Here is a 15,175-nt window from a genome sequence, read left to right on the forward strand (position 1 = left end):
AAACTGTTGACCAGCTATCAGGGCAAATGAGCCTGCAGCAAAGCCTCGCTGGCTTGGTTCCACACCGGACCAGGCAAGGTGGTGAACTCCATACTCCTCCAGGACAGCATGCTCTCTGGTCGAGCCAGTCCTAACCCCACATGAATGTTCCCCCTCACAACTATTTTAATGGTCCTAAGTTATGTTGCAGCTAAATGATTGAGTCAAAAATTGAAAGGTTTTACTATGAAGTGCTGAAAGAGAAATCATGAAGTTTTTCAATATTTTGGAGTCTGCCACAGTACACAGGACCATTATTTCTCTACAGCAGCAAATCATATATGTGCCCTGTATAAAGCACGTTTGAATGAAACATGGAATGCATTGCAGCCAACAATCTATGCAACATCATAGCAGAGTGCAAGATAACTTGTGTTATTATTCCAGCAGAACGAAATGCCATTCCTAATGTGTACGTCATTTTAAAGACAAACCCAGAAAAATGTATGGTCAGTGTTGTTCCTCTGCCAGTTAAAAGACAATCTCCATTAATGTGTCAGGAAATAAAATACTATGAGAAATCCTACTCTATGGCAGGGTGCTGCCTGCCACTATATTGCAGGTTACTTCCAACATAATCTGATTTATACATACATACTCCAGGGTGCTGCCAGCTATCGGGTCTGCACACAGCAGTCTGGAGCCACTCAGGAAGGAGGTAAGCTCTTCATTTCATCTTAAGCCCTTAGGTTACATTCACAGCCTGATAGGTCCGGAGAACTTTATCCACGCTCTAACTGCGCCGAGCAGATAGACGTAGCACATCATAGGCTGTGTTGTGTGCTGGGTGATGCCTGGCATCTTATTATCGTTGGCGGGAGGATGAAGCTCTGATAGGAGCTGCTACAAGAAGAGCAGAGAAACAGGACCACAGATCGCCACAGAGCGACAACAGCCCTGAAGCTGAAGAAAGAACTCTGGAACAGCAAAACTCCTCCACCCTGGAGATTCTCCAGGATAAGCAAATGATGGTAATGAAATGCAAACTGCAGCATTAAGGTCACACACTACAACATCTTTCCCTTTAAACAGAATATAACAGCCTACAATAAAAAACTAACCAAAAAGCAACAAAATACGAAAATGCATTTCCAAATGCTGCAAAAGAGAAACAGTTAATACAAATTAATAATATTAAACTTTGTTGGTACCTTAGTAATGTGCTTACTTCTTGGCTTCACTCCATCTGCAGCAATAACGCTCTGAAAGGAGAAATTACTGCTGTGAGTCTCAGAGTCTTCAGTATTACTAGTCTCAGTCACGAAGACTGCGGTTTCGGAAGATAATTTCTCTTATTTGGCTTTATAGTTCCACCAGTCACGCCATCGCTTTTAGCAGACACGCTACTGTCAGCAGCATCATAACTTCAGGCAGATCAGCAAAGCGGATATCACCACTCACATTGGGTGAACAGACTCGAATCAGCAACATACATCCACTCTGTTGTCAAATTTGCTTGGGGCTGTCAAAATGCTGCAATATATTCGCCACACTTTACTGACTACCTTGTTTTAAAAAGTTATGACATTAAAGCGTAATTCTTGGTTCGTCTGCAAGCTGAAGTTTTTTAGAGATTCTATTGCCACACAATACTCATCCCATATTTCAATCTGTCCACATGGTGCTTCAACCCTGGTAGGTTATCTACTGTCTGTTTTGCAGATAATGTTAGATAGTTTCTGTAAGAAACTGAATTATTATTTGCGGTAGATGTGGAACAATCACAACCGTTGTCAGAGTGAACTTTCAAAGCCATTCAATTAACCTAGGATCAACCCCCTGGTACCTAAGCACCAAACAGGCAGGCTTAACTTAAGGTAATAAGTAAAATATGTATGCAGAAACCAAAAAAGTAAAAGTCAAAATGCAAAACAATAAAAAAAAACGAAATAGAAAAATAAAGTAAAGTGTATTGAACAAAATGACACTAAAATGACGAAATCCAATAAGGGGAATGAGATATGAACTGTAACGCTGTAAAAATCACAAGGTGCCAATGGGTGAGGGGCCCAGGCATGGATTCGTCTTTCTGGAGCTGACTGCCAAGTCAGAGGACACCGGAGGCCACGGCCTGCAAGCACATAATGCAGGAATTAGCCGCAGTGGTACTAGAAAACATCTAGTGCTCCAGGCTCAGATAGGGCTGCTGGCCTACAGGGGGATTCACAGCAGGTTCGGGCGCAAAGTGCTTAGAGTATTGATAACAAGCAGCAGATGCCCAGCAGGGCAATAGCAGACGGTCGAAGACAGCATGGCCTGCACGAGACTGAAAGGGAGTGACACCTAGGGCCCTCACCATCAAGCAACAGCGTAGTGGAGCTCAGCGGGAGGACAACCCGGTGACAGCCACCCACTAGAGCTGGGACCCCCACGACAAGGCATGCGGGTCTGGTGATGTGGTAAGAGATATAGCAGCCATGTCCTCTGTGAGAAGCAAGAAGGATCAGAATCTAAAAAAGATGCTGACCAAGCTCCCGATGACCGGCAGCGGAGAAGGGAGGCTCTCCCCAATGACACAAATCAGCCAAGATGTGGACACCTCTGAAGCACCAGTTACCCACGCCTTTTTAGAGTCTCTATTCAGTGCATTACAAGGCGACTTGCAGACGCTGAAAAGGGAAATAGCGGGGGAGATGAAGGAGATAACCAATGGAGGCCACACGTTCCCAAACAGCATCAATGTCCCGCCTTTTGATAAGGCGGGACGTCGATGCCGTTGGGGACCGTTTGGCCTCCATCGAGGATCAGGAGCAAGCCCAGGAAAAGGAGGTGGAGCATCTACAGCAAGAGATAGCCCGGCTCAAGGCTCAACAGATCGATCTCCAGGCACACAGAGAAGACCTGGAGAATCGGTCTCGGCGAAACAACATCCGTGTTAAGGGAGTTCCACCTAAAGAAGAAGGGCCAGACATCACACAATACCTGCAGGGTCTCTTCAGGAGCATACTGGGTGCCCTCACCGGATATTTTGGCTTACATTTCAGGCTTTCAACTAAAAGAGTGTATGCTACGTGCTGCCAGGGACAAGCAACCACTAAGATATTAGGACCACCACATAGCTTTGTACCAGGACCTGGCTCTTATACCCCTTCAAAAGTGTAGGGAGTTCCGAGTAGCAACTCTGCGTCTTCGAAATCAAGGAATACCGTATTCTTTGCAGGACACTTGCCAGGTGCTGGGCATTGAGAATCCAATCCAGGAGGAGACAGAGGGCCCACAGACCAAAACTCCTCGAGAAAGATGGCATAAGGTCTACGGGAGGCGTAGCACAGAGCGAGCAACGAGACCGGACCCCAAGACCATGGCACGAGAAATTCTGGCAGTGCTGGAGACATTGTCGAAAGAGACATTCCCCTATGATCACACCGTGAATGACTGAGGGACAGATACGTGACATTTGCATGGCTGGGTGGGCGGCGAAGAAATCTGCTGGGAGCGTAGAGACACGGGGAGTGTAGAGACACGGGGAACAGGTCACACACGTTCCCAACTATTCCGACTTCCAAGGACGTGAACGCATGAAAGGCGGGCCCTCGACAATTTGAGGTTAATGGGTTTCTACGTTGGAGTTAGGGAGGGGAGGGTGGAGAACTGGTATACAGGTTAAAGACGTTGAAGAGAGGATCAAAGGGCAATGGAGGCCGGGCAGACGTTGGGGGCTCAGAAGGAAAAGGGATCACAGGGACCCAAATACAGGCTAAAGCTGGTGCACTCACTATGACACACTATTTCCCAGCCCACACTGAAAATTCTCAATCTCAATGTGAGAGGTCTCAACAATCCCAATATCCTACCTGGATAACATGGAGGCAGATGTGTGCCTCCTCCAGGAGACACAGCTCCTCTCCAAAGATTTGCATAGAATGAGTTCACAACTCTTTCCTCAGCAGTTCTTTTCATCTACCCTGGATAAGAAGGCGGGTGTCTATTTTAGTAGCCAAACGTTTTAAGGGGACAGTGGGGGAAAAGGTGGCCGAAATCAAAGAGGTTGATGGGAGCAGGGCCATCGATAGTGTAGGTGTTGGTATGAGTATTTTAGATGCGAAATTGTGTCGCAAACTACCAGTTACTGCTCCCGCAATCAGCCTTCACCTGATATACGATCAATCCAGGGGCTGCCTCAATTGCCTTTAGATAGAAACGGGTCCTCCCCCCGCCCCCCTATACCAATAACCATTTCAAATACCAACCCCACCAGGGATGGTGCTAATAGGTTAAACAGGCCCAGGGGATCGAATCAGAACAGGTTGTCTAGTACCTCGTGCATTAATGTTCCTGCCGCCCCAAGTATGAATGGCTAATCAGGATGTCCTGAGACTGCCGCCCACTGCTTGCCCTTATGTGTTGGTACTGGCAGGAGTACCTACTTTAAAGAGGGATCAACATGAGTCATGGGGCCAGCTACGCCTTAAATGTGCAGACTGGCTATCAAGGCATAGAAGCTTCCGTGCTACAGCGCCAAGACGCCTCGGCATAAGAGCGCTTTAAAAATAATTCAGTCAGTCAATCCATGTATCCGAAATAAAGGATATTATTATGGCACGCAGGGTTGGGTGCGTCAGTGCATCTACAAAAAAATATCGAAGGGGACAGTATTCTAATTAACTTTCGCAGACCTTCTTTGGTGAGACACCTACTCAGGGGTTGCAAATTCATAACACCTTATAGCACTAACATATGCGCACTACCCCTTTGTTATTTCTACAAACCAAGTCATGCTCCTTTCACCAACAATTCCTCTTGAATTACTATCTCTAATAGGTTCCAGGCCTTGTCTGGATTACAGACACAAGACTGATATCAACTTTTGGGCAAAATACTGATCCTGCTGTTAGGTTACCTCATGCCCTGCCAGTAACTGAGTGTACTATTCCCACAACCCACTTATCCCTCCTATGCAAACGAAGGCCTCAGCAAGTTCAGACTTCCGTATCTTAAGCTGGAATGTTGCAAGGTTGTACTCTAAACTTCACCAGCCAGATTGGGTACAACTTATTAAAGACCAAGATATCCTTTTATTTCAGTTAACATGGGCCACTCAAGAATTGCATATTGAGGGGTTTGAATGCCATAATATCCTAGCAACAACCCTCAAGCAGGGGGGGGGGGCTTCATCAATCTGGGTCAATATTAAGACAGGGGGATGCATAAAAAATGTAAATACAGATAACAATAATTTTCTAGGCATATTATTTAATAGGGGAATTTCCTTTTGGATAATTTATTTTTATAACATTGATTTTCATTCTGTTCCAAATATGCATTTTATAAATGTGATTAATTTTATTGCATCTATTGGAAAATCCAAAGACTCTTTCAAGTCAGTAGGAATCTGCCTGGGGCGATTTTAATGCTAAGCTATCTTACTCATGGTCAAGCGATTATTCACACAGCAGCAGACAAACATGCAATAGGGGTAGAGAGATAATGGACCATTTGAACACCTTTAACTTAATTAATGTTATGGAAATTGATGCAACTACAAAAGATAATGCACCCCCTGAACCGACATTCAGAGGAAGGGGCTGTTCATCTACAATTGGTAATGTTTTTTTATCTCCCCCGCTTTTGAAGCAAGCTTGCTTAAAGAAGAAATTATGGGTACAATCTTTAGGGACCATAACCCAATACAAGTAACGTTATGGATGTCTCCAGTTCCAACGCCTCAGACAGAATATGGTGCTGGAGATATATCACCATCCACAGATAACCGCAGACTGGTATGGCGATGCATTAATAACGCAGACCGATTCAGTTCTATGGTTAGGGGAAACATGAATCTTATTAAAATCTGCTTAGAGGCCCTGTTCCACACCCAGTGGCTATCAGCGCCTTTATCGAACTCAGTGGAGCAATTAAATCCTTGCTGTCTAAACCCATTTGTACAGTAGTCTGCGAACCTAGATGGCTATCCAATTTATCTGAACAAGAGGCTCAGATAAGATGTTTATGTATTTGTAAAGTGCATAGCTGCCCTTAGACTTCCCAGCGCTAAGAGAAACATAACTACGGTGGACTAAGTCAAGTTGCCTCTGATCTGGAGTTTTTAGGGAAAGAGCAATGTTTTGAGTCTTTTCCTGAATGCTAATTTGTTGGTTATCATGCGCCTGTCCCTGGGTAGTGTGTTCTACATTTTAGGAACCAAGTGCTTGAAGGACCTTCCTACCCATCTTGCTCTTTTTATTCTGCCCTGTTGCATAAGAAGATCCTCTGATGACCTTAGGGTCCTACTCGTGTTTCTCCTACCCAGACTTAACACCCCGCTGGCATCAGTGCGGCCCTCGGTCACATTATAGACCAAACTTTGCGGCCCCGGGAAAATGTGAGTAGCCGTGATCTAGATCAACAAAAGGTGGGAGTAGTTAGACACGAGGACGAAACAGAAGCATGCATCTCTAAAAGGCACAATCAGGAACCAATGAAAACAAGCATTGGCATAGCCAATAGGTCTCGCCTTTGGGACCTTATAAGTGTTTAGCCATGCAACAATTGATGCTGTTGCGCCAAGGATATTGTGCTGGATAACTAAACACTTATAAGGTCCCAGAGGCGAGACCTACTGGCGATGCCAATGATTGTTTACCTGATGGGCATTGGCTGACCGCTGCCTGGTCACTGAGGCCCTGGTGAGGTTGAGTCATATTAGGGGGAGTTTTAGCCTCATCAGATGATGCTGTGCAGGCCCAGGTACAATGAGGCGCAGTCGGTGCTGCCTGGGAGTGCGCTCTTTCACTTTCGATTGACCCCCTTCACTCTGGTGAGAGCCACAAACGGGATTCAAGTCGATCTTCTCATCACAGACTTTTCAGGTGAAACAAATGGGTTATATGTTGTTACCACGAATTCCGTTGCAACGCATGCCTTTTCCACGCATGCGTTACCACGGAATTCGTTTTCCCCTCATCTTCTTTGCCACGTCGTTCTTACGTCATAAAGAGGAAGCGGAAGTTTATTCCGCTTCCTCTCTTATGACACTGTTTTTTTCGGCACGGCGGGATCGTTTTTTTATGGGGGGGGAGACCCCCCCCAACCCCCCTTTTTAATCCTTCGGTTTTTTTTTTCGTGGTAAATACGATCGTTGAAGGCATACGCGTTGGAAAGACGTTTACGTGGTAAGTGCCTCGTTGTAAACGTTACGCGTAGTACTGCCTTCGTTGTTAATGATGTTTCCCAAACAAATGTCAATGTTTGCTGAGGCCTTGAAAAGAATGACCCAACTACAGCAGTGAGGGCCAATGAGCATTGTTGATACAAAATAATCATCGATCGATGCAACAACAAATGAATCCCGGAGCAGGCTCGAGACCCTCCCAGCAGCAGACAGTCTTTGTATCTCTTGACCTCACCTGGGGTTTCATGCGGGTACTGAGGTCCCTGCTGAGACTGAGGCCAGGACACCATAAGCGCGGGGTTAACTGCGCATGCGCTGAGGACAGACACTGCCTCCTACAGCGGAGCGCGAGTTAAGGAAGGCTTTGAATTAACCAACTGCGCATGCGCTGGGGGAGACCGCTCTGTTAAGACAATCCAACTCCAGAAGTCGTTGCAAGAAAGATTTCTTTAATTAATTCACAACACAGGCCCCGACAGCACGGAGAGCCGTGAAGGGCTCCACGTCAGAGCCACCACAGGTGGGACGGGGTCCGAGCAGGGACACAAAGAAGCACAAGAATGACAGTGTCCGCGCGGGGACACGATGAATGGAGACAACAACCGCCTCCCGCCGCGGAGCGCGAGGCGCCACAGCACAGGGTGAGACGTTATTTCAGTGCAAGGCTCCTCGGTTCGGCTCCTCTGTGGGGCGCGTCTTTGCTCTGCGCAGGCGCAGTGAGACTGAGTGTTACACTCTGCGCATGCACAGTGAGACTGAGAATCGTCTGTCCAGGGCACTTCACAATTTGTACCCCGTGCAAGATCCTAGCTCTGCGTTACGAGTAGTGTCTTTGCTCAGCACATGCGCAGCAGTTACGCGCGGTCCTGCGCGTGCGCTGTTGTGAGACGCTATGTTTTGTTCGCTCGCGCGCTTGTGGCTCGTGGTAGTGGCGTGAGCGCGCGCGTCACTCGGCGGTGAATAACACACCGGGCCCCACTCCTCACAGGCAGCCGGTGCCCCCGGGGAGTCCCCCCTCCCCCCTCCCCCGCAGCCCCCACTGACCGGTGCTCAAGGAGAGGTGAGGGGACCTCAAAGCGCCCAACCATGTGTGTGTGAGGTAGTAATATTTTTTATTGGCTTTTATGTTTTTAAAAAAAATATTTTGTTATTTATGAAGAACTAAAGAGAGACCGTGACATCGCCATAGTCAAACCATTCCATATAATCCCGTCCCCGTGGGTGTGTTCGTGGTGATCCTGGTGTCTGATTCTGGTGTTTGTATGGGCCTCGCGCACTCCGGCCGTTCTGCCACATCCAGCCCGTGAGAGCCACAAACAAGGCTCAGCTGCACGGCGCGTGAGCCTGGCTACAGCAGTCCCCGCTTCCAAGCTCCATTGGCGTGATATTTACCTTCTACTATGTATGTGGCGCACTTTACAAGTGAATGAATGATTGAGCACACATGCCAACATTTCAAGAGAGCAAAGTGGGAGATAAAAAAAAAAATCTGGAGAATGGGGCCTTGAATCGGGTTACTGGCATGTATGGGCTTTGTATGGGGTCACTGGCATGTATGGGGTTACTGGCATGTATGGGCTTTGTATGGGGTCACTGGCATGTATGGGGTTACTGACATGTCTGGGCTTTGGAAGTGGCTGCTGCAGATCGGACATTTAAAACGCAAATGCACGTTTTTTTCTTACCTTTCAGAAGCATGAAGCAAAATGGCAGGCAGAGAGGGTGATGCAAGTGTTGGGCACTGGCCTGGCAGAGAGAGGGGGATGCAAGGGTTGGGCACTGGCCTGGCAGAGAGAGGGGGATGCAAGGGTTGGGCACTGGCCTGGCAGGCAGAGAGGGTGATGCAAGTGTTGGGCACTGGCCTGGCAGAGAGAGGGGGATGCAAGAGGTGGGCACTGGCCTGGCAGAGAGAGGGGGATGCAAGTGTTGTGCACTGGCCTGGCAGAGAGAGGGGGATGCAAGTGTTTGGCACTGGCCTGGCAGAGAGAGGGGGATGCAAGGGTTGGCCACTGGCCTGGCAGAGAGATGGAGTTCTGGACTTTTTGGTTCCGTCCAGAGGTGTCAGGGATAACACCCGAAGACCCCGGAGTTCCACCTGTCTTGGTGCACAAACAAACAGAAACACGGGCTTCTCGATGGTGGCGTCAAAGACCAAAGGTTTATTACTGCAGGGACACAGAAGTCACAGAAACTACACATGGGCAGTATCTAGGAGCCTGTTCGATTTGTACAAAGAGGGTTGCTCCTTATATACTAAATATTGGGCTTCAGGCAAATTCTTTACATGTTACCACAGTTCTAAACATTCGTGTCTTAAACAATAAATATTTGGTGTTGCACAGGGATCGTCAACAGTATCTGATGTTAAAACATTACAAATGAGGGGTTCCCACTAGTCCATCATAATCCCATGTCAATTCTTCATTCAAGACCCGGACCGCCTCATCGTAAATTTCGTTACCTCCCCCTAATAAAGGCCCAGAAGGAAAGGAGCAGAGCCAGGTGCAGAAGTTAGAAAGACAGGATAAGAAATGTTTGTGGGTCGTAAATGGGCACGGTTACCAGCTTCGGCCGCTTAATCATGATCAGGCCAACGAACACAAGAACCAGTATAGCAGGACTGGCCTCAGGCTGGGGAGGCAGTTCTTGCCGAGTCATGCTGCTACAGCGTTGCTGGCCTAAGGTGCACGTGTCACTAGCAAGGTGAATCGCCGGTTAAAGCCTACGTGTCCTTTAATGAAAAAGAGGTCATTGCGTGTCCATTGACTATGTGAGGGCAAGGAATACAAAATGGCTTCCGTGTTCTAAGATGGATGCCACGGGTAGAACAGAAATGTGTTGGTAACAGGAGTGCTCTTGTTCGTAGCATAGCGAAAACACCAGGATATACTAAATGGATCATTTGCGGTTCACTGATACCAAAATTATGTATTTACGACAATGTTACAAACACGAGTAAAATCGTCACGGAACCTCAGACCCTCCTTTTGCCCTTACATAGGCAATTACTCAGTCTATATCAGAGTCAGAGTCTAATTCTATGCTCATTAGGTTAGTGACATGTTGTTGTATCATCATCCTGTCTCGTGCCTTTTCTCCTAATGCAGGTGGTTTTCTGAAACAGGTTGCAGCACAGAGGCTACACAGAGCGGGACCACATTGGATAATAAGACAGCACGAGAACAGAAATACTAGGATGACACCAATGACCATCAGAACCTTCCATCCCCACGCTGATACCAGAGTCCAAAACCACTCCATGAAGGACCAGTTTCCCTTATCTACGTGTATAGAGTCGGAAATCTTATGTAGCTTAGAGATTGCTTCATAGACCGTTGGAGCATTATTTGGAATAAAGACACAGCAGCTCGATTGGATCATTCTGCATACCCCACCTCGATCTGCAAGTATTACGTCTAGAACCATTCGGTTCTGTAACGTCATGAGACGATCCGCCTGAAGCTCCGCTGTTAAGTTACTAAGGGCACCAGCAGTTTCTGTAATAGTAGATTCAACTACCCGTGTTAGTTGACGAAGATTTCTACTATTGGCTATAGGCCCCCAAAACGGAAGAAAACCCTTGAAGAAGTCTCCAGCTTCTTGACCAGCGGTATCTTCCTTGCTGAAGACACCTCTTGCTACTCTGGTTTTGTGATAATCTGAAGAAGCAGTGTATGTCGGGGGTAACAATCGAGCAATATAACATGAACCTGAAAAGTCAGCAGGCAGCCATGTATATGCTCTGTCCTGACAAATGAAGTAGGTACCCCTAGCAGTCAGAAAGGCAGGGGAGGAGTTAGACGGAAATACGTAAGTCTCAACGCACTCACTCCTCCCTAGCTGAGCTCTCGGATTTCTCCCATTTCCTTGCAAACAGACCTGACCTCGGTGAGGCACAACCCAAACTGAAGTGGAGCTTTTACGCTTGCTTTCTCCCAAACTAAGGCGATACTCTGTAGAGTTCCAACTCAAATACACCAGTAATTCATCTCTAGGATAAGATGGAGTATTATTGACGTCTTTAATCATATCAATAATTCCCTGGACTAAAGCTTTGTTGGCTGAGTTGTATTTAGTGGACCGTGGTGGACGCGAAGGATAGGTCTCAAGGGCATATGAGAAAATGGTCTGAAAGGCCTGAAATGATCCATTATAGCTGAAAGGCAAGACTAGATAGGGAATGCCTTTATCCATAGTGTGAGGTATCAAGCCACACACCCAGCAGTCTGTAGTATTAACTATCAGTTGGTGTTGATGCAAGAGCTGTACAAATGTATTGTTAATAAATTCTGAGCGTCGAGCTTGTTCGTGTTCAGGAAATGAGTGAAAAGAATGCATAGAAGAAACCGTAGAAGTAGTAGGATCAAGGGAAGGTACTGTAGTTACTGGCATAAAAATCAAATGTACACCAAAGACGATTCCACCCACCAACGTTATTAAAACAATTAAAAATGTAACTGCACATTGCATTAGAAAGCATTTGCTGTGTAGTATTCTGTACAGTCTATTTCTGCGAACATAAATTACATTTTCTCGTTGTAGCTCAGGAAGCTCCATCTTCTACGACCGTTCGCGACCACTGATGATGTGTACGTAGATGAAAATGCCTCTATCAGCCCTGGGAGTTCCCAGAACTAACAGAAAGATCGACCTTGTGTCGGACCCCCGCAGATTCAACTAGGCACACAGCCACGACCCTACGGCTACCCAGACGGCAAAGCAATTTTAAAACAAAAAGAAACAATACAAAGTATTAGCAAACTTCCTGGCTGGAGGCAATGTATAGCAAATTCAAATCTGAAAATAGGCAGTTTCCTGCTTTATTTGTCCATATTGCGAGAACGTAAGTTGTATCTCAGTTTTGCAGGAGCTGTCTGATCTGGAAACAATGTATTTTCAGCTGACGTTGCAATGTTCACGTTCGCAGATGGCAAATGTTCTTTTGGTGCAGATGGCAAATGTTCATTGGGTGTGGATGACAAATGTTCAGGGTTCAAAAGAGCAGTTTCAGGAGGAGAGTCAGAATTTGGTGAATCCGTGATCAGTTCTGCATCGCTGAAAGGTATGAACCTGGGGACTTGTTCCGTTTCAGAGGCACCGATTCCTTTCTTTACCCAGTTGTCGTAAGGAAGTGGCAGCTGCACACGTTTAGCATGTGTCGTATGGATCCAATTTCTCCTTCCGGCCACACGAATAGCAGTTCTCGTTGCTAGCAGGACTTGGAATGGGCCAATGAATCTGGGCTGAAGATTTTTTGTTCTTGCAAAATTTCTGATGACCACCTGATCACCTGGTTTCAGCTGATGGCCTGGACTCTCCGGTGGCTTTGGTAATGCATCGAAAACCTGTTGGTGAATAAGACTCAATTTAGCAGTCAAGTCGAAAAGGTAATCAATTAACATTGGGTATTCCAGCTGCTTAAATTCTTTCGGTCTAGGTACCCCCCAAACATTTGCAGGACGGCCAAAAACTATTTCGTAAGGACTAAGCCCTACTCTAGAATGTATAGTTGCTCTTGTTGATAGCAAAGCCAAAGGCAATGCGTCTGGCCAGGACAAACCCGTGGATGCTTGTATCTTAGCGAGTTTCAGTTTAAGGGTGCCATTGTAACCCTCGACTAAACCCGCGGACTGGGGATGATTCGCACTATGAAATTTCTGTCTAATCCCTAGGCCGGCACACACACTCTGCATAACTTTCCCTACGATCTCACTTCCGTTGTCTGACCATACAATCCGTGGCATTCCGTATCTGGGGAAGTATTCTTTAAGAAGAATTTTGGCAGTGGATAAGGCAGTATTGTCCTTTAGCGGGTATGCTTCGATCCATCTGGAGAAAGCACAAACTACCACTAGGACGTATTTCAAATTATTGCAACGATCCATGTGAATGAAATCTAGCTGGATCACTTCAAAGGGGCAGGAAGGAGGAGCGAAGTGACCTGCAGGTGTGGGGATTCCCTTGCCAGGATTATGCATCAAGCATACCATACAATTTCTCACCACTCTCTCTGCACACTTACTAATCCCGTCATTCTTCCAGACCGGAGCCAACATCTTACAAATCCCTTTTGAACTGATGTGCGCTGTTCCATGTGCCATCGTTACTACTGCAAGCACATACGCATCAGGCAACATCCAACGCTGTTGTTCCGACAAGTCAATCCAACACCCACTCGAGTCCAATTTACCCGTGCTCTCTCTCCATGCAAGTTTTTCCTCCTCAGTCGCCTCTTTCTGAATTTCCTTCACGCTTTCCACTGTGTTCTCACACATTCCAGACTCAGAAATCCATCTTGCAGACGTTGCAACATACATTCTACTCATCATATTTCTAGCTGTCTGTTTTGCGATCTCATCAGCAAAAGCATTCCCACGACCAACATCATCCGTGATTGCTTTATGAGCACTGCATTTCACAATCGCAACTTCAGTCGGCAAGGTTAGAGATTCCAACAAGTCATTAACTAGCTGACCATGTTGAATCTTAGTCCCATGGGACGTAATGAAACCTCTTTCTTTCCACAAACGGCCAAAACTATGGGCCACGCCGAACGCGTACTGACTATCTGTGAACACATTCACTCTCTTTCCCTTAGCTAAAACGCACGCTCTTGTTAGCGCGATCAATTCTGCAGCCTGGGCAGAATTCTGACTCACTCTTGCAGTCTCCACAATCGTACTCAAAGTTGTTACTGCATAAGCAGCAGTCACATCACCATTCTCCAATTTGAAGCAAGACCCGTCAACATACAACGTGCCATCTGGTTCTGACAACGGAGTGTCTTTTAGGTCGATTCGTCCTTTTGTTTCTTCCTCAGTTTTGAAACAACAGTCGTGTGGTTCGGAATCACTCGACTCTTCGCTAGTCGGCAACAATGTTGCTGGATTCAATACATTGCATCTTTTGATCTGAATATGACTAGCTAACAGTGTCAGTTCATAACCTGATAATCTAGCACTGGTAAGGTGTTGCGTCTTGGTTCGGTTCATGAGTGTATCCACAGCATGAGGAACCATGACTACTAGCATGTTGTTCATTACTAAACCAGCAGATTGTCGAATGGAAACTGCAGCTGCGGCTGTAGCTCTCAAGCAACTAGGCAATGCTCTAGCTACTGGATCTAATGTTGATGAAAAATACGCACAAGGGCGTTGTTTATCACCAAATTTCTGCGTCAAAACACTCAATGCACAACCTTCTCTCTCGTGGACATAGAGTGTGAATGGCTTACTGTAGTCGGGTGTACCCAATACAGGTGCTGAACACAGTGCATTTCGTAACTCAGAAAAACTCTGCTGACATTCAGCAGACCATGGTACCGGACTCGGAACACCTTTCCCAGTCAAGGCTACCAATGGTTTTGCTAGAAGAGAAAAATTTGGGATCCATTGCCTACAATATGAGGTAATACCCAAGAAGGCACGTACTTCTCTCTGCGTGCTAGGAACGTTCATCTGTGTAATTGCTTTTATTCTCTCTGGGGTCAACTTCCTTCCCTCCTTTGACAAGAGATGACCTAGGTAGGTCACTTCTTGGCAGCAGTATTGCATTTTTGAAGGTGACACCTTGTGATTCAAATCTGACAAGTGATGCAATAAAGAAATCGTAGCTGTTTTGCAAGTTTCCTTGTCATCGGCAGCCACTAGAAGATCATCGACATACTGTACTAAAGCAGAACCACTAGGAAGTACGAAGGAATCTAACTGGCTTTTTAATGCTTGACTGTAAATGGATGGGCTTTCACAATAACCTTGTGGAGCGCGTTTAAATCTAAAACTTCGTCCTCCTAGAGAGAAACCGAAGATATCTCTGCTTTCCTCGGCTATCGGAATGCTGAAAAAGGCATTTTTCAAGTCGACAACCGAAAACCATGCTGCTGTAGCAGGAATCAACGTTAACAATGCAGTAATGTCTGGAACCACAGGAAACTGTGGGATCACAATTTTATTAACCTCTCTGAGATCAATTACGAACCTATATACTGGAGGCTTTGTAGGGTCAGTTCGTTTCAAAATAGGCAGT

General features: G+C 46.3%; 1 protein-coding gene across 1 annotated transcript in view; it reads right to left on the reverse strand.

Annotated features, from left to right (window-relative positions):
- Nucleotides 1–7,452, reverse strand: part of LOC144762503 (uncharacterized) — a 182,122-nt gene extending 174,670 nt beyond the window's left edge. The window contains exons 1-2 of the mRNA XM_078647749.1: nucleotides 7,386–7,452; nucleotides 1,191–1,241 (exon numbers count right to left, since the gene is read on the reverse strand). The gene's annotated coding sequence lies outside the window, so the exon portion shown is untranslated. The remainder of the gene's footprint in view (nucleotides 1–1,190; nucleotides 1,242–7,385) is intronic.
- Between the last annotated feature and the right edge of the window lie 7,723 nt (nucleotides 7,453–15,175).

Source organism: Lissotriton helveticus, chromosome 1_1 (genome assembly GCF_964261635.1).
Source record: "Lissotriton helveticus chromosome 1_1, aLisHel1.1, whole genome shotgun sequence".
Lineage (NCBI taxonomy): Eukaryota > Metazoa > Chordata > Amphibia > Caudata > Salamandridae > Lissotriton > Lissotriton helveticus.